Below are 23,772 nucleotides of genomic sequence, written 5' to 3'. Positions count from 1 at the left end.
GATTTCAGGGACCATCGTAATCCCCTCAAGACCGTGGCTTTCGGGCGCGACTGTTCGCCCCCCAGCTTCGAGCGTAGTTCAACTCTACCAAATTGGTGGCGCTGTCGAACACTGTATGACGTCATATGACGTCAAAGTTTCTGCGACTCCCTCCCGCGTCCCTGTTTCGGTTTCGGTTTCATTCCTCGTTTATTTGAGGCATAATTCGTCACACGAGAAAGAAACAAAGTTGCGGATGCTATGCACCGACTACGATGTGCAGCATTTTTTTTCCTCCGATCGTTCTCCCCTTTCCACATACAGAACACACTGTACGGTTCGCCTCCACGCAACATATATAGAAGCGCAAAGATAGCGATAACGTGCAAGATCGGAAGCGACTGCTTGCGAGGTTCCTCTCGTACTAATTGTGCCGGCTCCAACGAACTACGTTGTATCCGAACTCGGGGATAAGTGCCCAGAAAGCACCGACACGCGGGGCCTAATGGACTCGGGAAGATGTAGGTTGGTTAATCCCGAGGCTAGCTGTAAGCCCCCCCGCTGCGCGGGAACACGGGACTCAGACGTGCGTCCAGGGGAATCAAGCAGACTTGCTACCGAAGCAGGCTTAGCTATCAAATCGTCTTGCAGAAAGAACCTCTCCTGCGGAGGTATATATCGACAACGGTGGTGCTGCGTATCCTGTGCGGATGTTCTGGGGATCTTCTGCGGATCTTCTGGGGAGGGGAGGGGGCGGAGATTATGTTAAAAAAACTTTAGCGGCCCTCTCAGTTCGAGAGGTCTGCGCGGTTTCGAACGTAGAATTCACTTGGTGATTTTTTTAATTACGTTTATTTTATTATTTTATTTTTATTCGCACCGACTATTAAATAATTTGGTTTTTGTTCCACGTTAGCGACGGGAAGCCACTGTCACTATGAGCTGTGTGCGGACGTGGCAGATGACAGCAGGAAGGGACTGAGGACACTGGGTTAGTACGCGTCGTGGGGCGACTTCAGCGGGAACTGAACCCACATTCGTCAGTAAAGTCAGCCGGAGAAGCCGGGAAAAGTCTCAGACAGCACAGCCGGTGGTAGGACTCGAACCCAGTCTTCAATTTCAAATAAATCACGTTGGCTAAGGTTTCCCTACAGTTTAGCGAGCCTCGTTAAAGAGAATGACGTTTTCGAGAAGAGGCTACACTTAAGCGAATTACGTCTGAGCAAGTAAGCTCGTTTTATCGAACTACGTTTTCGAGAATAGGGGGCACGTTTCAGAGAACACCATTTCTCGCGAATCAACTTTCGTTCATAAGCATTTATTTCAAGTAATGTACAACGGTGCGCCGGTATTCTGTCGTACTCATTTCGTTTCGTCTGCTGAATAGACGACGTAGCGCCTTCGTGGCCAATCTCAGACCACGACCTACTAGATTATAACGATCATGTCATAATCGACAACCATTATGAAGAGCCCGTCCGAACGATCCGCTACGAGCGCTACACATCGGCCCGCGAGATCTACATCGTGATTGGACAATGGAAATTTGAATTTTGAACGCGCAGACGTACGACTACCGTGGCAGACGACAGCAACAGCTCCTATGAAAGCGCGCCCTAACCCGTCCCCTTAGTCCTGACGAAGGCGGAGCTTCCGCCGTAACGTCGACGTTACCCCTCAACTTTCCACCTGTAAATAAATAACTTCCCCCTCTTTCCTTACTGCCTACACTTTCGTTGTCTGCCTCTAATTTTTTTCAACTATCTATATATATATATATACATATATGTATATACAGAAGGGTAAAAGTTCAGAAGGCCACGAAGTAAATACAGCTATGAAGGAATGAAAGGCAAACAACGAAGGTAGGGGAAGTAAAAAAAACGGGGTGATTTATTACAATTTAAACTAATAGACCGGTATCTAGGGGTATGGTCAACGTTGCGGCGGAAGCTCCGCCTTCGTCAGGACTATGTGCTAAGTCTTAGTCCTGACGAAGGCGGAGCCTCCGCTGCAACGTTGATTATACCCCTAGATACTTTTCTATTAGTTTAAATCGTAATAAATTGCCCCCTTTTTACTTCCTATACCTTCGTTGTTTGCCTTTCATTCCTTCATAACTATACATCTATATATATAGTCATTAAATTATCTACATTAGCTTAATTAATTTAGCCCTACACCATGCCGTAACGGAAAGGCATATATTATACGTCAAAATCTCCGCATATCGATAAGCCAAACACACGCCACGCCTCAATACACAGAACGGCACACATACTCAACACAAGAACACCGGAACTCGATATACCGAACACTACAGCACCTCAATACAACCGACGCCAGAGCACTTTACGACAATACACCCAAAACCACGCCTATACATTTATTTATTTAGTCGATACTGCGTGCAATTACGCATATAACGAACGCCACTGGCTCACTATAAGCCCAACTTCAAAAGCAGTTTCGGCAAAGTCTCTCTCGTCCCAAAGTACGCCATGCGACGCAGCATTAAGTGAAATACTTTCCGTAATAGACAATTAGCCTGTAGCGAATCCACGGGGCGTTGCCATGCGCCCGTTGAAGCTGCCGTATACCTGGCGGTTCAATGTTCATCAGCGCGAAAGGAACATCGGTCACTGCACAAATCAATTCGTCACGGGGCAGCGCTTCGCTGAATGTTATACATTTCCAAGATTACACTTAACGGGTCGATTTCCACTCTATGTGTGTGTGTGTGTGTGTGTGTGTCGGAGCAGTCATGGCGTATTTATTTCGGAGTAGATTGATTATGTAACCCAGCGGTGACGCAGCAAGGAGAACGCCGTGTCGACGAGTGCAACGGAGGACATTCAGGAAACGTTCCATATTGAGATAGCGCTATACAGTGAACCCTCGTTAATATGACCCCCGATAATCTGACATACGCGCTTTACGACCATACTTCTGGGGAACAATGCAGTGAAACCTTTGCAAATCTCCCCCTTTAATATGACAATTCCGCATTATGACCAAAATTTTCGGGAACGACCATGGTCATAATAACGAGGGTTCATGGTACAGTGAACCCTCGTTAATATGACCCCCGATAATCTGACATACGCGCTTTACGACCATGTTCCTGGGGAACAATGCAGTGAAACCTCTGCAAATCCCCCCCGTTAATATGACAATTGCGCATTATGACCAAAATTTTCGGGAACGATCATGGTCATAATAACGAGGGTTCACTGTATAGTGAACGCTCGTTAATATGACCCCCGATAATCTGACATACGCGCTTTACGACCATACTTCTGGGAAACAATGCAGTGAAACCTTTGCAAATCTCCCCCTTTAATATGACAATTCTGCATTATGACCAAAATTTTCGGGAACGACCATGGTCATAATAACGAGGGTTCACTGTAGTTTATAGTTCTACGTGAAAATTCTCAAGAAGCTTGCAACGTGCTATGTTAAGGACACTTTTCTGTACCTTTATAGTAGCATTTAATGATCGTACAAAAACTTTGTTGTGTGGGCGTTACGAAAAAGGGTCGAGCTTGTAGGGTCCGTCCGCCATCTTTGTATTGGTTCAATTTCCATCTTGGTTTGTTAGACTGAAAATATAACCCCCCAGTAGGCGCTCTTTCCTACTTCTTCACGAGGCTTCTATTCGGAAGAGCAACTATAAATATCTTCCTGTACGGCCACTTCGCCTCAAGGCGCTCAGAGCTTCAAAGCGAGAACAAACCTAGTTCTGAATAAAATCGCTTTTCTTATAACGTGATATCAGACTGGATCGTATCTTCCAACTCCTCGTGCGGCGATGGTTGTTCAACTTATTAACCAGGATTATTCTGCAAAGAAGAAAAGGAGGAGGAGGAAATGAGGAGGAGAATGAGGTTGTGACTGGTGTTTCGATGTGGTTTGAGTGGTTTCGATGTGCTTTTGTTAGCGCCGCGAAGCAGCTGCAGCTGTGAGCATTGTACAGGCGTGCATATATCGAGAGAGGACAGAAGGAAGGAGTGAGAGACAGGAGGGGGTTAATAAGCTTCCTGGGACGACTTCAGAAGGAACAGTGCAGACGTCCGTCCTGATCTTCCACCGCAGAATCGAGGGAAACCTAAGACAGCGCAGAAGGTGGGAGGATTCGAACATAGCATCTTCCAGTCTCCAAAACGACCTTGAAGCAACCGCAAAAAAGTGGATGCTTCATTTTAGTTGCTACGTTTAATAATTAATGTGTTTAATCGTAATAATTGGCGTTATATCCAATAAGTGAATGAACTCAACACTTCAATATTATGCGCTGCATGTTGGTATAAAAGTATCCTGTACAAAGACAGGATCCGGAAGGACAGAAAGTGATGCTCCACTATCAGCAACCTTTAATACCCCTATCATGACGTCACAAATATTCCCTGAAACCAATAAGAACAGACCAAGTTATTTTTCTTTCTTTCTTTTTTCAACGTTCTTCTCAATGATAGGGGTACTTTGTGTTCCTATCAGGCTCCTCTCTGTTGCGTCTGTTCAAGAAATTATTGATGGCAGAGCCGTATGTCACGTATATATTATGTTTTCTATATTTCAGTTATACATTATCTGTAATCGTTGTTCCATATGTTAGAGATAGCCTGCAACGTACAGACCATAGATATTAGGCATTTTTCGCTTTTCAAAAAGACCCTGATTCTTATGTTTATAGACCATGTTTTCCGAGATACGTAAAAACATTTTCTGGATTATTAATAATTTAACAAATATAACCTAACAGATAACACCTTGTCATTTGTACAATGTCTACAAATAATGTCGTGATCCCTTCGTATTCAACCACGACAAAAAAAAAAACAGCCTTCTGCATAAGATAACTCGGTGGATGAACACCTTTCTTCCCGAGCCCCGTTCCCGACAGACTTCTTTGCACTCGAATATATTTTAACCGTCCGCCTCCCCATCCCAAAGTGCCCACGAACTTTGCTGTTACTTATCAAGCTGTATCCCATCGTAGAAGGCCCTATAATTACTTCCGAAAATCGATCTTGACTCTGTTCGCTCCGCTTTGCTGCTAATCTGACAAGAAAGATAAAAAAAAAACGGAAAAAAAAAGGAACAGCGCCAAAACGTTTGGCAGCGCCCCCTCTTTCCCCCTTTCCCCTCTCAGTCCTGCAAAGAGCGGAATAAATAAACTAGCAGAAACAGCCATCGGCCCGGCAGCCGTTACGCTACTGTGTAATCAATGTTATCTGCGACGGCCCTTAAACAATACGCGAGGTCCTATTATCGAACATATTCGATAAGAGTGGATATATATATATATATGTGGAGAGAGAAAGGATGAAAGGGAATATATGGGGGAAAAGTTTCGGTGTTCGGTTACCACGCGGAGAGTTTTTGCGCAATCGAGTTCGGAAAAGTTGCCCGTACTTCCTTTTTGTTTGCGAGTGCCTATCGCATGGTGAGTGAAAATTAACGGTAGAGGACCGTCGAAAAGTAGATAGATTTATATCAGACGATAGAGAGGCTAGATGCGTCAGGGTTCAAGAGGATGGATGTTGTTATCGCTTTCATTTGCTTCGTGAGAGACTGTTCACTTTGACGTCGATTGTTTAGTAGATTATAAGAAGTGAAGGAGCAGCGATTACGTATCGATGTAGAGTGTGTATGCGTCTGTGTTTATTATTATTATTATTTCATCATCTGTGGCACCTTTGAGATTTAATTGTACGCGTCAGCATAGACATCATCTTCAGCATTCTATTTAAGATAAAGTACAGATAGTAACTGTTACTCCGGAGGCTTCATTTATTGTCTCCTGTTAACATTGGCTATGTTGAAGATATCACCAAAGAAGATGATGAGTCACTGTCTGTTACACTCATGTGACAGACATCGCGCTCGTTTTAGTTCCTTTCAGCGTAATAAACGCATCGTCACCCCTCTCCGCTGTGTCGTCTTTCACAGGGTAAAGGCCCGTTCCGACATACAGCGCTTTCCTCCACAGCGCTGCACCACAGCACTGCAAAACAGCACTGCAAAACAGCACTGCAAAACAGCACTGCAAAACAGCGCTGTATTTCCACTGTGGGGTTCGTACTTGCAGCGCTTGTCCCAGCGCTGTACTTGGTGATCTCACGTGATCGGGAAAAAAAAAGGCAGCCCCGTCACGTGAACGCGGCGCCGCGTTCTCATTGGTTCAGGGAGCCTATCGCTGGGAGACAGCGGTGGGAAAGTTCACCGCAGCTCAACTTCGCCAAGCGCTGTTTTCCATCGAGTCGCAGCCGGGAGAGGAGGAAAAAACAGCGCTGTTTTCCAGTGCTCTGGAGCAAAGCGCTGTATGTCGGAACGGGCCCTAAGACCCGAATCTAGCCAATACCCTTATTAGTGATTTTTGTCGGGCAATCCTTTTATTTTTTATTTTTTTCGAATCGATCATATTTCCTAATAGGCTAGTGTGTTTGCTTGCCCTTATAATATTCATAATAAATTTATAGTAATTGAGAGTAAACTTCCACGTAAGGTGAGACAGTTATGCGGCGACATCCTGCACGTGCTGCAGGGTTGGACTGCGGATAATTTCGACCAGCTGGGATTCCTTCCCGTGCGCCAGATCATGGAAGCAATGTCTACCTCTCCCACATTGCTACATTTAATTGCTTCGTTTCTTACTTGTGCCTCGTGCTCTACAAGGTTGTAGGTATTCTATACAGAGTGCCTACTATCCTGAAGACCCCGAGCTGGAGACCTCAAACTTTGTGCACTCCGCGTAGAGTATATGACTGGAGGAGTTTCGGATTAAGCTGTCGCGTCTGGCAAACATGTGCACTCCGCAATCTTTGACATAGCCTACCAAGTCTTCAGTGAAATACGTTTACCGTGCCCTGAACGTTCCATCTCCCTGGTAGTAGGCGCTCTACGGAGTGCAATGGCCCCCCGGGGTCTCCAAGCTAATACGGAGTGCCTACTATCTTGGAGGTCCCGAGAAACATTGGAAGCAATCAAGAGCAGCCTCTTGAAACCGACTAACTGTTCACCAACAACAATGAAGAGAAACACCCTATCTAGCAGAGTCATATTCGATGCATACGTCCCAGATAAACGTTACTCTAATGTTAATGGAAATTCATATCAGGCCACAGGCTAGTTCTCCAGTGGGTTCCAGCCCATTGTGGTGTCGTGGGGAACGAGCAGGCCGACAGCGCCGCAGAAGCAGCACTCTCGTATCGGAAACGGACCCGTATTGTTCTGCTGAGAGGAGACCGCCGTTCCATTCTGCGACGCCTAGTGACACCCCTGGCTTCCCGCCAACGGACAACCGACATTCTTCCCCCCTCTATGTTGAACAGAGTTGATCCCGCGCTCGCTTTCTGCATGCCACGAAACACCTCTCGTCAAGATGCTGCATTAATCCACCGAATGCGCCTCGATGTGGCCTTTACAGCTCAGTGGCGTTACCGATTGAGACAAGTTGACTCTCCCACCTGCTGCCACTGTGGTGCTCTTGAGGATCTGGAGCACATTCTTCTTCATTGCCGTCACTACGAACCTTCCCGAACCACACTCTCCGAGTCTCTTCGTCAGCTGGGCTCTCGCCCTTTCTCCCTATCGAAATTGCTTGGTCCCTGGCCCAATCCAGCCCAGCAACGCTCTGCGCTCAAAGCTCTTCTGACATTTCTGGACACCATCGGACTTCGATCGTTATTGTGAAGGGGCTCGTTATTTTATTCCCCACATTCCATCCAGCAATGGGGTAGAGTATCGCCTGTGGCGATGAAACTCCCCACTCTCCAAGGTCGAAAATAAAGTTGTTGTTGGAATTCATATCCACGGTGGTCCGTCGGCGGATTAATTTTGTCCAGCCTGCAGGATCTATAACGTGCATCGAAATATCGATCAACACACCGCGCACCGCATTTAATGTCCCTCGCCGAAGGCGGCGTGTCAAAGCAACTTGTACCCGCTGCCACCAAGCTGCTGGCGTCCTCGATCGGGTTCGACCCCACAACCTTGGGATCAGTAGGCGGACACGGCCATTATCATGCGGCTTACTACCATCAGTGATGGCCAGTAGTTAACTACATGTAGTTAAACTACTAGTTAAACTACCTGATTGTAGTTAAAAAGTAGTTATCAACTATTTGCAGAATGTAGTGGCAACTACTAGTTAAACTACTATTTTAAGTAGTTAACTACAGTAGTTAGGTTACTGAAGGCGCCAACTACTTCCGATTGTGCCGCAAGCTTTACGGCAAGATTGTGCTTCCGACTTTTACCTTGAGCTACTTGTTTGATGAGAACGGAGGTGCAGAGCAATTGTGTCGTGCATGTGTACTAAATCTTCACTTTTAATGCTTGTCTAGTGAAGCCTCATTTGCTGTGAAGTAATTCTGCCGAAAACAATCCCGCCGCAAGCTTTGCATTTGATGATCGTAGCAATGGCTTGAGCAAAAGTTTATTATTGCTTGTGACTCATATTTAGGTGTCCAAGAACACTACAAGGGATTGGTGTTGGTGGACAACGTTAAGTAGTTATAGATGTAGTTAAACTACATTGCAGTAGTTAAAAAAGTAGTTTTAACTACTCCCCTGATAAGTAGTTGAACTACTAGTTAAACTATTCAATCAGAAAATAGTTAGTAGAAGTAGTTAGTGGCCATCACTGACTACCATGCATACGCACTACATGGATCTCCGCATCTTCGCGAGGACTTGATGTACCACGTGACCTTCTGACGCCGCTTCTTCGAACGTTGCAAACCCATACACACCCATTCAGCCCGAAATACCCGATCTGAAAACGACACATGACATTCAACAGCGCGTGCTGTCTTCGCAAGCACTGATCTCCCAACAACTCTCCCACCTTAATGTCAAATTGATCCCCGACTGCAGTCGCAACAGAGCCCGACAATTAACAGCTTACTGCCCATCACGCGACACATTCTCCATTTCATAATGGTCCAAAACGATCTTTGGGGCGAAACAGCGCTGCGTAATTGCTGACCGCCGTGCATAATGTACGGGACGGTGACTCCCAACTCTTTTGACAGGATGATCACTGCTCTTCAAATACATCCCCGCCCGCCCAAAAGTCAAATCTGTACGACGCGCGCGCGCGCGTGTGTGTGTGTGTGTGTGACCCTCCTTGACCCATGTATTCAATCAAAGGCAGGCATTGAAAGCCCGAAAAGTTCTGGACGGAGATCTGCAAAGACCGGTCATTAGGAAGGGATGAACGCAGCCGCGCCCTTGGAGAGCGCGCTGCACATGCGATTGTTTCGCCAGATCAAATATGCAAATGAGCAAAGTTCTTCCAACCGATCTCTCTCCCTTTTTTTTTTTCTTCGGTAGCTTTTTTTTATTATTTCTTTATTTTTTCGTGGTACTATCATTGTAACAGCGAGAGAGTACTTTTAACAAAGCGTGTCCGGACTGCCACTACTTCCTGATTTGTTCGGTTCTTGCGACTTTCTTTATTTGTACGAAGCGGTATATATATATTTTTAAATACATTATTCGTCCTGTGTTCAGCAAGCAGAAGTTAAGTAGGAGCGGGATTCGTGGGAGAAATTGTGGAGGAGCGTAGGATAGAGGTGCTGCGCGTGCTCGTTCAGCGGTAAGAGGTACATCATTAGTGAAGCGCCTGTGGTGGGTACTACAGGGTACCCCATAGTGGGGGGAAAACTGTCTCATTTCCGAGCGTGATAACAGCCTTCCCGGGGGCACTCGGGGAATGTTACACGACCAAAATCGTTGCGTTAAACCAACAGAATAATTTTGTTCAATTAAGATTTTCTCGTGTTCCAAAAGGTTGCTGTGATTGCGCTCGAGAACAAGAGGCACATTTTTTTCCCCAGTGTTATTATTAAGTTTGACGGGAGGTGTACCGGGCCAGTACGCGAATTATGTGTTGTGTTGCAACCAACTTACAGATTAGGCTCTTTTCTTCTGCGTGGGTCGTGCTCGGCGGTGAAGACTTTCTGGGACCTTCTCAGCCCTCTGTCCAGGCCGAGACCGAGAGCACTTGTGCACAGGGGCTCGACCAAATATATACGAACCTGAAGTGTAATAGTAAAGGAACAAATGGGTGCCACAGATACCAGAGTAACGAAAAAACGCGTCTCAATCGTCATGATAGACAAGATATCACTGATATGTTATGGATATATTTACCCGCACCCCATGTTAGTGCGTACCAGTTCTCGTTTGCTTATCGAACCACCGACGAACAGAAAAAAACAGAAAACGGAAAAACAAAAACGAAACAGAAAAAAACAAAAGAATGGAAACAAAACGAAAAAAACAGAAAAAAAACAAAAAATGGAAACGCTGCAAAGGCAGCACAATGTACTGAAAGTCGAGTGCAATAGGGGTGGACGGGTAGGTGGAAGGCCTTGAACACACTCGTGAAACTAAAGAACATTCATAAGACACATACCGTCCACCCCTATTGCACTCGACTTTTAGTACATTGTGCTGCTTGGATGGTCGCACCTGCCGAAACCGAATGGAAACAAAGTCACCAAGAATGGAAACAGAACGAAAAAAAAACAGAAAAAAACAAAATAAGGGAAACGCTGGTCGGTGCGACCAGAGTTTCCATTTTTTTGTGTGTTTTTTTTCTTTCTACTTGTATTCTATTCTCGCTCCCCTCTTCCACAGTTTGCTCGCCTGACGTCCGATTCGTTCCTCACCTGCTATTTTTCTACATATGCCAAGCTTTTATCTTTTTCCCATCACTTTCTATACCGTTGTTCTGTTTACCCCGTTTTCTTTTTGTTTTTTTTTTGTTTTTTTTCTGTTGCACTGCTCAGTAACCTTTGCTGCTATAACCTTGAATTGTTTTGATATGGTGTAAACTTCTATGTTCTATGCTCTTAACTACTTTGATAATAATTCGGTGCTTAACGTCGCGAGACAACTGTGATCACGAGCGACGCCACAGTGGTCGGGTCTGTGGATTAATTTTGCCCACCTGAGGGGTCTTTAATTAACGTGCGCAAAAAATCTCGACACACCACATTTAACGTCCCTCGCGGAAGACGGCGTGTCTGAGCAACTTGTACCCTTCCACCAAGTTGCCACCGTCCTCGATCGGGTTCCTAACTACTTTGTGCCATTGTTTTTGTAACATGCTTAGACCATGTCCATAAAGTATAGGCCAACATAAAGTAGGCATAAGATGGTCAACATTATCAATAAATAAATAAAAATATGGCCACATATGCTATCTTATCCCATTTCCATCTATGCTCTCCGTTTTCCCAACAAGAAGTTTCAACTATACGCAAGACCCCTTCCTTCGAAGCAAAAGGAGCAATACAAGTGAAGCCGATGGTATAGCAGACGAGAAAATTCGTCTGCGAAAGTCTGCAGGAAAAACACGACTCGGATTGGATAGGATACCAACAACGCGAAACGTCGTCGCTATCTTATTGGCGAGTTTTAGTGCATCGTACGCAACCGCTTTTGCGTACGTAAGGGATAGCGTTGGCGGTTCCGCGCACGCGCTAAACCGCTATCCCTATGCTATCCCTTGACTCTTTCGCTGGAGGTATAGTCGTGAAGGAGTGATTGCCGACGGTCTCCTGAACCTCGAAACTGGGATATGGCACCGCTTACGTGTTTTTGCTTTCTCTCATTTTTCGGTCTCTTTGTTTTCTTTTTTTTTTTCTGGCTTTTTAGTCTATCTCGTCTAAGTGACCATAAAATCCTGTACAGATACACAGTTTCGAACAAACACACTTTCAGAGTTTCCATACTGAATCACCGGGTGCTGCAACCCTCCATTGCAATTCTTGCAGCCCGTCTGTCCTGTTATTGCCAAGATATCTCCTACAGGCCCACGATCCGAAACATTAGCTTCGTTCTTCCCTTACACTATACTCTCAGGAAACGGTGCATATTGTGTACCGCGTCTGGTGCCCGGGATATCTCGTTCATGTACGTCGCGTAAAAAGAAAAAAGAAAAAAAAAAAAAGAAACGTTGTTGACGAATATCTGCGACAGTAGAGTATAGTGCTGGCTCAGGCATTTTTTTTTTTTTTTTGTCTTTGTATGACTTATTCTAGAAGAAAATTGTATCGCGTCTGATTTTCCTTTCTTTCTTTTTTTTAGTATTATTCCTTAAGGCCTTTACTTTTGTGGACGGCAGGAAGTGTACTTAATGTAGCGAGCAGACGATAAGCCTCAAGACCGTCGTCTGCTATGGTCGTCTGCTTGGGAAACATCTAAAACCTGGGTCGTATTCTGCAGTCAGCAAGACGTGCTATCGTGGCACAATGCACGCTTACGCGTATTGTGCAGTTGTTCCGGGACGCATACACTGTTGTAGCTATCTGCGTTTCACTGGTTTCGGTTTCGGCATGCAGACGTTTCCTGACGAGACGTCTGCGTCGTTCCGTTTCTGCCACCCTGTCGTCTGCAAGTTTCTTTTTTGGGCGACGTGTACTTTCTTACTGGAGGGAGTGTTTTAGCGATAAATTCTTTCTACAAGTAGGCGGAGCGTGGATACGAATAAGGATTCGCTGGTAAGACAGGCTTCTTGGAAGACATAAATAATAATAATAATTTATTTGATCCCAAAGATGACCGAGGACAGCGACAAAAAGTCACAAATTGCAAATACTGTCAACGACCATTCGTGTCATACAGTCATTCCAATATTTAAGAAGGGTGACCGTAACACCCCCTCTAATTAAAGCCAATGTCTGCTTTGCCACACTTCTCTAAGGTCGTTGAAAAGATCATTTACATGTGATTATAACATTACCTGGAGAAGTACAATGCAATTTCCCCTATAGGCACTGTGGCTTCATATGCAACAAAGCTACAAAACTCGCACTTGTTAGGTATAAAGAGTTCATTTGAAACGGTTTTGGGACTAAAAGGTAACTTTAGGTGTATACATTGACGTTTCGAAGGCGTTCACACACATCTACATCGTCTTGATATTGATTTGTCTATCATATCACGTAAATATTTCGAGCAGTCTATGATAGCTAATTATTTTCGCTATATTTTAACCCACTGTTTGTTCAGCAAACCATTTCGTAATCCGTGAGCCTCGGTATACGATGTCTAGGAAATTTTTGTTGTCTACTGTCTTTCCTGTCGTAGCTAACCAACCCATTGTTTAATTTCTTTTTCATTTGCACTATTTACTATAGGCTACATGTTGTTCGTAGGCACATGAGATAAAAATAAAGGTTTGATTGATTGATTGATGTCTATTGATCAGTTTATGATTGATCTCGGTTGAAAGCAGCAGTTGCTGCAGTCTGTAGGGGTGACGAGACGTCCCCCTAGCCTTCCTCCGTTCCTGCTTTCGGCCAAACATCCCCCATCACGTGATAGAAATCAATTAAATTGAATTAAAGTACCGCAACCATTTCTCGTGTGCACTATTATGTGCGTGCAAAAGCGCATTGCACCGGCCGAAACAGCAAACTGAATGACACGCAACATTGCAAAGGTAACCTGTCTCTCCGAAGCATGCGCCCTAAACCGAAATGTGTTCTGTCTCGTGTAACGAGGGAACACCTGTTGGCATTGGCCGAGCCGGAAGTTAGCTTAGGGGGTTCAACCCCACCCATCCGAAATCATACTTTTAGTAGTACATTTGGTAGAGGGCACATCTCATCCTGCCCATTGGGCCTTGGGGTAGTGGGCCGCACCTTATGTGGCGAATTTCCCCATTCATTATCATTAATTTATTTGTTGTTGTTGGTAGAGGGAAACGAGGGAATTCCCCCTCCCACCCGTAAAGTCCCCACAGAAACCCCTCCCGAAATATTTTCTGGCTATGCCACTGCCCTGTTGGATTTATATGTCCTCTTATCGTCGATCTTGCTCTTCGACTCCGATGCTTAATATCTTTTTTTCTTTGATTCCTCGTCAGCGTTACTATGCGACTGGTGCCTTAAGCGGTGCACAGCCGTGGACCGCTAGAGCAAGATCAGCAGAAAGGAATGGGAGACAGATGGGGTTAGTACGTCTCCTGGGCTGAGTTCATGAGGAGCTATGCCGACATCGCTCCTGAGAAGCTCTGCCGGACAACCCGCCGGGGGAAACCTCGGACTGCAGATCCTATGACGGGATTCGAACCCGTCACTTCTCAGTCTCGAACACGACGTTGCTCTGGAACATTGCTTGCCGATTCCCTTATCCCAGATGGAGTCGTAGCGTTGCCGTAGACTAGAAGCTAACAACAGCAAGGGGCAGTAACACCGCTTCTACAAGCAACGAACAGCCCTGCGCTCTCGAAACATCGCGAGTAGATAAACGTATAACTTTATTAAAGTAAATAATTGCGACGACATAACCATGTCATAGCACACACCCGCAACCCCCATTTTCAAAGCTAAAAACTAAAATAAACATCACGGATAATCTTTCCCCAACGCAAAAACCAACCAAACGCTTAATTTCCCTTTCTCCTTTTCAAGAACCACTTCTCGCGCACTAATACAATTACGCAACAAAGTTCTACTTCGCCCTACGCGCAACAACAAACAAACAAACGAACGAACAAAAAAAACGAATAGTAGAAGAGAAAAAGGAAAAAGAAAAAATCGCGCGCCTCGCAAGTTTTCTTTGGAAAGAGGCAGGTGATCTCATCTAAACTAATTGGTTAGCGTTAAACAAATAGTTGGCGCAAAAGTTTTATCTATACCACGCGTCGCCTTTTAGATCTCTTAGTTACGCCTGGTTTTCTCCGCCGAACGAGTTTCAGCCGCGCTCGGGTGACTCTCTTTTAAAAGCGGGGGGGGAGCTGCCTTATACGAGGCTTAACCTGGTCGATTAATTCCGGCGAATAACAAAATAAATGAAACAAAAATGTTTTAAGGGAGGGGGGGGAGGTTAGGCAGGAAAATTCTGCTCTAATGGCAACTCGGTAGGATCGCTGCCTGTCTGGCGTGCACGTGTATATTAAGGTAGCAGCCAGTTTGGACTACGGTAGTTTTCCACCCCGCACGTAGGGGGAGAGGATTTTTAATTATCAGCGATCGTCTCCGGTTTTATTATAGTCGGGGAACGTTTCGGTGAGGAGGAAGTTAAACGTGATTTCGTTAGAGGCAGGCATATCGTTATGTTGGGGCTGTTGTCTATTATGTGGGCTTTAAGGTGAGGAAAATTGGGGGGAAAGCGTTTCTCGAAATGATAGATGCGGTCGCGATCTCGCCTTTGTTGTCAGAAAGTGGGAATATAACGCAGAAATGGGTGGACGTCGCTTTCTATCGGCCTTTCTTTTTCTTTTTTTTTTGTGTAGGTCTCGTTGCAGTTGTGGAATTCTCTCTTTTTTTCATGTTCGCTTATCTGATTACCAATGATCTCACGTAAACGCAGTTTAGACGTAGAACTTACGTGTTTCCGATCGTTTTCTGTGGCCGACACTTAAGAAATTTCATGTAACGTTTTGGCGTTGCGGCTTGGGGACGGCTAAGTTAATTTGATTGGGTGTTCATTGACTTGATTAAAAATTAAATTACTTGAAGGTCACCCATGTGAATTTTGCGCCCAAAACTTCGTTGACCTCTTGAACTGAGAGAGCATCTTATTTCTTACCCCCCTCCACCACACCGCAATAAAATGAAATATGTTGACGTTGGCAACATGTCCCTGGTTCTTGGCGGAAAGGCAAAACAGACAAAAAGAAAACGAACAGTACAACACGAGGCTCAATAAATTACCAGCGCGCGGCATTTGTCCGGGACACCTCAATGCTTTTATGGTTATGCTCCGCAGATTCCGATCTAACCGCAAGCTCAATGGCCATGACTGCTGTGGCTGCCGCAACATTGCTGAAATCTTTATAAACAGATAATAGTAATAAAAAGGATGAGTAAATACCTTTTATCGATCGACAGCAGTAGAGCAGCAACAGTCCTTATACATGAGTACAGGTTGGGACAAAAGTTTACGGAACACGCGAGCGGCGTACTTTTTCTTCGGTGCGACACCCTAGCGGCTGCAGGAAGCGGGTGAGTTCACTGTTTCGGAGGGGTGGAAGGGTACGCTGTTAGCGACACACACCGGTAGCTTCCACTTCCCAAACACAACCAGGCGATACCGGAACTACCGCTGTGTCTCTGGCATCGCACGCTTGCACCCTCCCCCCCCCCCCCCCCGAAGCAGTGAACTCACCCGCTTCCGCCAGCCGCTAGGGTGTCGTACCGACGAAAAAATACGCCGCTCGCGTGTTCCGTAAATTTTGTCCCAACCTGTACAAGAGCGTAAAGGTTAAACGGAGAAGCAGCCATCTTGATCCGTCCGTCGATTTGAATCCTCGCAACTTGCGGTTGTGAGGCTTATGGCGTAGCTGTCCCACGTGCGTTAATCAGCCTGTCCTACATCAGCTTACTTCTGCGTGTTTCTTTCTTATTATCGACCTAACTGGGCGCTCTCCCACGCGGCGCAAGGTGCCTGTACGAGAAGACTGATAACATGCCGCTGATAGCACGCTGATAAGCGCCCCCTGTTTTTGCTGCGAGCTCGCGTTGATGAGTCACACGTTGTTCTTTAATCGGTATTATCACCTTTTTGTGATGACTCGAGTAGCATATCTCGGTACACCCGGTCTGCTTTCTTTCTTACTAGTGTCTTGAATACAAGAGTAAGAGAATAACGCCGATATTGTCTCTGATTTTGTCGTCGTGCGTTGTATTATGTTCCCTTCATATGCCTTCCACTTGAACGGCATACTCAGGACGAAGCTAACTGCCTGCATCGCTCAATAAACTAAGGGAATGTCTCCAAGAGATATACAGTGTTTATTCACATGACGTCATCCGCAGGAGACCGCCACTGTCGCTAGTAGGCAGATGTGCTGCCATCGGCCGCCATATTGTAGGTCCCATCCAAGCCGTTACCCCATATTGTACTCACCGTATATCTTGTGTTTCAAAGTTGTTGCGCAGTGTAATTTGTAGCATATCCAAGCAATTTCCATGTTTTCGACGTTAATAGTCATCCAAAAAAGGCATTCGGAAGCTAACGAATGCGAGAACGTAACATCGAGGGCCCTACAGTATGGCGCTCAGGTGACGTCATTGATTAAACCCTATTGAAATCGTCATGGACTAAGAGTGGAACAAAATACCACAATCCAGTGGCGAGAGAAATCCTCTTCCCCGTGTAAAGTTCTCGTAGAACCCCTTCCCCAAATGTCTCTTTGACTATATGGTACTGTTCCACACACGCATTATCTCGGTTGAAGTAAGGCTCGGTCATCGAAAAAGTCAGACAGCGGCCGGATTCGATTCCAGCGACTTGACCAATTACTTTCTATCACCAAAACGAGCGGAGCATTAATAAGGAATTAATGATAGGCAAATAAATGTTCCCGCAAAGTCACTGGCTCCTGCTTTCACGAAAGAACGCGTGGCACAATTTGCGAAACCCGTGCTGCCATCTGCGAGAGAGGCAGAAAATCATCACGACTAGAGGGAACGGAAAAGAAGGCGGATGTCAGAAGAATGGTCCCCTTGTTCGGGAGCCTACGTACGGGACTCCAAACTCTTTTGACCCTACACTCTGTTGAAGACAAAAGTAGTATACAAGCGTGCCGGTGAGTGGGCAGTGTCTTTTTGGAGGCTATCAGCCTACCACACGTGATCTTCCAATTCCTCCTCCTCCTCCTCCTCCTCGCGTTTCGCGATCCTCTCTCCTTCTCTTGGGCGCGCGCTTTTCAAACATCGCGGACATCGCCGTGACAGTAGTGAGTTTTAAGCCTTTCCGTACGTAAGTGATGGCGTACGTAAGTGATGGAGTTTGCGCATGCGCAATACATGAACAGAACGTTGTGCATCGCGCAAAACCACCACGCTATCTCTTAAGTACGCAAAGGCGACAGTGTACGACGTACTAAAACTCACTATTATCTCATCTGCCATCTGCATGTGCAGTTGAGACCAACGAAACTCAAAACGACGCCCACAAACGCCCACTTGCATATTTGCATTAAAGAATGACTAAAATCAGATGGTGTGAGGTCAAGTCCCACTGGCGCTGACTTTGCAAGCTTTCTAATAGACATCTCCCTGTTTGTAAACAAACGACGTCATAGTGTTCGACAGCGCCACCAATTTGGTAGAGTTGAACTACGCTCGAAGCTAGGGGGAGAACAAGGTAGCGCCCGAAAGTCATAGTCTTGAGGGGCGATTACGATGGTCCCTCAAAGGGAAGCGACCTTCGGTCCTACTTTTCTTTCAATAGGAGGCAGCGAACAAGTGACCATTCGAGGAACCCAGCCCTCCTCTTCCGATTAGTTTCGGTTTCAGTCTGTCCACCAACGTCATGATGACGTTTCTCTGGTAGAGATCTACTGGTGGCGCTGTCAGTTTCTGAAAGTATTTTTATGGCCTAATCAATTACTGTAGTGCGCTATTATGTACGGTAACTTAATTACTCTTTTTAAATACTTTACAATTCCGATGTCGTGTTACGGCATTTACTTTATATTATATTTATTTATTGTTTCTATATATTATATTATATATACGGCATTATGGGCGAAACTAATCAACAGACCAATGCGACGTCATTCGTTAGCGTCGATATCTCGACATGTAAAACCACAATAAATGCTTTTTTTTTTCCCTAGTGCGGAAACGTAGAGCTTGGTGTGACATTCCGAGCAAAGTTTCCCGCTGTGTTTCTGCTCGGGCAGATGTAACCTGGGGGCTTAATCGCTTCATCGTCGTTACGGTCGTTACAAGCTAACGAGTGGCGGGAAATTCAAAGAGGCGGGCGGGAAATTTAAAAAGGTGGGCACGTGATAAAACACGTGCACGGCGCTCTTCGCGCGATACGTGAAGGCCGTGGTACACATCACGCGCAATGTGTCACGTGCCCACCTTTTTGAATTTCCCGCCACTCGTTAGCTTGTAACGACCGTAACGACGATGAAGCGATTAAGCCCCCTGGCCGGTCTATATCAAGGTGCCACCTTTCTTCCAGCGAGCAGTGACAGAAGATTTCTCTTTTCTTGAAGGGACCTTCTCTTCCTTCGGCCGTAGCCGAAAGCGCCTATTTTCCTAGGAGGAGCCGTGCCTCTTCCTGGAATGAAAAGGGTTGCCATGGTGGCAGCCAAATTCTCCCCTGCGCAGGTGCCAAAGTTGCACGTTCTCTTCACCCGAATGTGGTTATTGCTGCGGTAAAGAAATCAGAGACACTCGTTAGAACACGACTGGTTGCGTTTCGTTATGCAGTGTGAAGTTGTTCACCTGACAACCCAACTCTGGCTTGTAAAGAAACGCAGATATAATAACCCTGAATTGCATAATATAAAAGCCTCAGTCTAGGCACACAGAGCGACGACACGAACACAAGACTCAAAGTCGCGTGTTCGAGTCGTGTGTTTGTGTCCTCCCTCTGTGTGCCCAGGCTCTGTCTTATGTCTCAGTCTCAGACATTATGGAGTTCTTCCGCCAGCTCGTCTGCATATACGCCATTTTGTCAAGAGTATCTGTGTACCCCTAGCGTGTGTACCCCACTTTCTTCTGTACCTTGAAGAAAATGTTGGATAAATCTTCATATCTGAAAATTTATGTCTGTTACTCACTTACTTTTTACTAGCTTGTATCCTTTTTGCCCTTTTCGAGGATTTCTTTAATTTTTTTAAAAAGAAACGGCCATGACCGGCAATCGAAATCTACAGGTGGCGCAATTGGCACAGCGAAACTACGTGGAGCTCGAATGCGAGCCAATCCAATCAAATACACGTGGCCTGTTTCATGATCATACCTCTGGTACAGTGAACTGAAGAGGGCAGTGGAACGACCGAGCCCTCTCCGCGTGATTATCGCGGCGTCGACAGCCAACAGGGACGCTGCAATCGACGACTATGGAGACGCCATAGAGTTAGTAAGGAGGAGACGCAGATTAAAAATGCAACTCTTATTGCAATCACAATTAATTACAATCATAATTTATTGTTCTCAGCAGAACAGAAGAGAACAAAAATGTGAATTCGTAAAATTGTTCAGACGCAGACGACACGCTTTGCAAAGCATGCTCACACACTGTAGTTGGCAATAGCAGCGGCGCCGCTATATTGTCGCCACATGCTCTGACAGCCGTCCCTATATGCGCAGACCCAAACTCCGTTCGCTGCACTATGTCTCTTCTAGTTCACTGTACTTCTAGTTTAATGTGGTTCTTGCGGTCGGTGTTGCCAGCATAGCTATTTTGTAGCTACATCTAGCTACTTTTGGGAGCAGCCAACTACAAAACATCGGTGACGATGAAACAGCGGCGCGAAGCCCGCTCGGGCGCGAAGGGCGCGAAGCCCTAAAGCAAGCTCAAGTACAAGGTAAGATAGCAATTAAGAAAGCAATAAACGGGCCGATGAGCAGCGCCACCGCTGCGGTGCTGAGAAGGGGTGCGAATGACGTGTCGCTATAATCTAGTAGGTCATGACTTCAGCCCCCTTACCTTCTTTCTGAAGCCACTGCCTTCCCTCAACGGTGCTTAAGATCGTCAAAAAGGTTGCCATGAGCAGCACAACCAGAACCAATTTCATCGTGGGTCACGTCTTGCAGCGGAACAAGCAGGACGTCAACCTTGTGCATGACTTAGAAGGAACCTGTCCTCTGAGGGGTATCTGAAGCAGAGGTGAGGAAGTTACAGTGAGCAGAGCAAGTGCAGCAGAGGAAGTGAATCTGATGGGAGGTACGAGAAACAAAGAGGAGCAACAGAAAGTGGAAGCTGCAGTGGCCGAGGTTGAAAATGGCAGAAAGAAGAATGCTCATCTCTACTCAAATGTTGCAGAGGAATACATGCAAAATATATTACTTTTGCATGCTGTGTACCTGTTACATACACAATAAAGTGTCCAGTTATTTTCGCGGCCACCACGGCCGACGCTCACTGAATAAGAATCCTGGCGGAGTGAACGACCAGCTCGGCATTGAACAGTGTCAATAGCAACGAGGCAGTACAACGCTTTGCACGTACATAATTAGGTCGGTGCAATGTCCGCACATCTCCTTGTAACATCCTGTGAGGATAAACGAAAGATACGAGTGAGATGTCCGACCCGGTGGTCCCTCGGAGACATGTGCGGGACGTCCGCCGGAAAAATATCTGCCTCCCAGAGAGATCCTGATTTCGGTGAAGGATACCCCAACAACACCTAATATCCTCCACGTCCACGCACGTCCGATGGATATCTGAGTGATATCCATCATACAAATACGTTAGGACATTATTCTTACATCTAGAGGATATTCGATTTTCTTGGGGGAGGGGGATATAGGTTTATTTTTTTAAGAAAATGGAGGGAAAGAATATCCCCAGGAACACCACGGTAGGTTTGGCCTCAAGTGCACATAAGACAGCATGTCGAGAATAAACTTGGATTCTTTGACTCTTTGTCTCGTGCTCGTATAATTCTGCATGTAAGAGGTGCTCTTTTCCTCGGGGCTAAGCTATTTGTATCGGTAGAATATTTACCGATGGTGTCGTACCGTGGTGCCAAAAACCAGAATCGTATTAGGATTTTAACCTGTCTCGAATGTGCCACTTAAAACGGGCTTTTGTCCAACAATCGTTTTCCAGAAACATGCTCGTAAGCTGCGGTATCCTACAGAAGTGCAAATAGGAGAAACTTATAATGAGTAACTGTTCTTCCCAGTGGAGGATCCACGGGGTGTGGGGGGCGATCGCCCCCAAAGAACGTTAGGTTATCAATTAGTGTTCCCCTCTCCCCTTTCAAGTTACAGGATTGACAAAGGAACTCCCCCCTCCCGCAAGTGGGTGTCCGGATCCGCCCCTGGTTCCTCCAGTACAATTTACAGGCAAAATGCAATTAAAGTAGTTACAGCCATTAATTTCTGAAAATGTTTCTATAAACTAATTAATTACTTTGATGTTATTTAAGCACAGTAACCTAAGTACTCGTAAATTCTTCACTAAATTAAAATTAAATACTTCATACTTCATGTATTTATTGTTATTGTTTTCAATTTTATACTGCTGGCTCATTTGACAGCCTGGGTGCTCGGTGCACAAACGCCACGTCCACGTCGTAGTTTATTGAAAAATTCGTATTTAATATCATGGGCAACCCTGTTTCTAAGATCCGACGTGCACTCCGCAGTTCCCGCCACGTAGAGCGACGAACATAAACATGCCAATAACAATGGTAGCGTACAACGACATCTGTGGACCGCCGTCCGTCAACACACCGGTTCGCCGGACGTGGCGCATTTTTTCGTAGGGGACTCTTATGGTGCTTTTGCTGACTGTTGCGGGAAAATGATCGCCATCCCCCACTCGGGGCGAAGCCCGTCTGTCCAACGTTCGAGGGACACACTCAACAAAGGCCAGCTTACCAGAAGACACCAAGGTTTATTACATCCAACCCAACTGCGCCGTGGCATAGTGGTTAGGATGAGCGCTTTCCACGCCGAGACTGGGAGGGGACCCGGGTTCGAATCCTGTCACCGGCTGTGCTGTCTGAGGTTTTTCCCTCGGCTTCCTGAAGACTTTCCGGACGAATGTCTGCACAGTTCCCCTTGAAGTCGGCCCAGGACGCACACTATCCCTCTGTCCCCCACTCCTTCCCGTTGTCCTCACTCCATCTGTCTACGTCTGTACGCCGCTCGTAGCCACAGTAGCTTCGCGGCGCTAACACGGAAATAAAGAAAAACATATCACTGAAACAGCCTTTTACTCAGCTTTTACTCAGTTCACCGGAGGCCACATCTCTCGAAGGCACAAGTCACAAAGAACTGCACAGCCGGTGAGCTGACTTCCGCGCGAGGGTCGATGACGCGTGGAGCAGGTGACAACATGCCTTGCCCACAAATTTCAGTGACGTCATGTTTTGGAGTGAACCCTCGACTCCTTGCAACGAGGCCTCCTTTAGGGTAGGGTCACGTGACGCTGATGGAAAGAGGGGGAAATGGGAGAGACGTCTCCTCCCTCCTTTGTGCTCTCTCGAAGGTCGGCGCGGTCGGAGGATATGTCACGTGGGGCGAGAGCTAGCGCTTCGTCGGAGCCTAACGTGACTTCGCAGTTCTCAACAATAAAAATTAGTTTGCTCTAACATTCGCGTCACGTAGAGCCAAAATACTTTGCGACAATGTAAAGTGAGACAAGAAGATTTTAGTAACGCGAATTTGGTTGGATTCTGAGATTTAGTCTGTAGTGACGTTTGAAAGGTGCTATAAAACAGCAGACCGACAGCTTATGGCGAAGGCGTTAACAGCAGGATGCTTGTATACCCAGCGCAAAGTTATCCATGTATGACAGGGAACGCTGAATGTTTTCAATTTGCTAGTAAAATTGCGGTAAAACGGGTCGGGGCGACAGCTAACGAGGAATAATCCAAAATTCGTCAAACAACCGTGATCTATGTTCCCGATTAACTTGTTGCTCATGATGACTATGTAGCCGACAGGGTATCCGACTTCTTTTGATTTAGACCCAATGTTATGCGCATGCAGTGTAGTTCCCTAGCTAAGAGCAGTTGGTGGCGACTTCGACAGAGTGTTGCCCATAATTTTCTATATTGATTTTTCTGATGAGAAAACAACAAAGTTGCACACCGGCTTCTCACAACAAATAACAATTTAATGCAGACCTTTCGTCTCCCATGCGGGGGACATCATCGGTGAAAGCAAAATGAGAGACGACCGCAACCAGCCGACCTGGTTAAGTAATCCACTGGTTGCGGTTGTCTCTCATTTTACTTTCACTGATGACGTCCTCCTGCATGGGAGGCGAAACGCCTTCATTAAATTATTTGTTGTGTCAAGCCGATGTGCAACTTCGTTGTTTTCTCACGATGACATC

General features: G+C 46.0%; 2 protein-coding genes and 1 long non-coding RNA gene across 3 annotated transcripts in view; 1 reads left to right on the top strand and 2 right to left on the bottom strand.

Annotated features, from left to right (window-relative positions):
• Window positions 1–15,888, bottom strand: part of LOC135397283 (uncharacterized) — a 126,467-nt gene extending 110,579 nt beyond the window's left edge. The window contains exons 1-2 of the mRNA XM_064628738.1: window positions 15,823–15,888; window positions 9,901–10,028 (exon numbers count right to left, since the gene is read on the bottom strand). The gene's annotated coding sequence lies outside the window, so the exon portion shown is untranslated. The remainder of the gene's footprint in view (window positions 1–9,900; window positions 10,029–15,822) is intronic.
• The window catches only part of LOC135397284 (protein farnesyltransferase subunit beta-like), a 221,835-nt gene continuing 208,262 nt past the window's right edge, over window positions 10,200–23,772 (top strand). Inside the window, exon 1 of the mRNA XM_064628741.1 lies at window positions 10,200–10,208. The gene's annotated coding sequence lies outside the window, so the exon portion shown is untranslated. The remainder of the gene's footprint in view (window positions 10,209–23,772) is intronic.
• Window positions 18,907–23,578, bottom strand: LOC135398318 (uncharacterized). The gene is made up of 3 exons (XR_010424071.1): window positions 22,308–23,578; window positions 20,407–20,575; window positions 18,907–19,121 (listed from the first exon to the last, which is right to left on the bottom strand). It is a non-coding gene; the product is annotated as an uncharacterized LOC135398318 (long non-coding RNA).

The sequence above is a fragment of the Ornithodoros turicata genome, chromosome 6 (genome assembly GCF_037126465.1).
Source record: "Ornithodoros turicata isolate Travis chromosome 6, ASM3712646v1, whole genome shotgun sequence".
In the NCBI taxonomy this organism is placed as follows: Eukaryota; Metazoa; Arthropoda; class Arachnida; order Ixodida; family Argasidae; genus Ornithodoros; species Ornithodoros turicata.
Note: the sequence above shows the minus strand (reverse complement) of the source record. Positions and strands in the feature narration are given on the sequence as shown.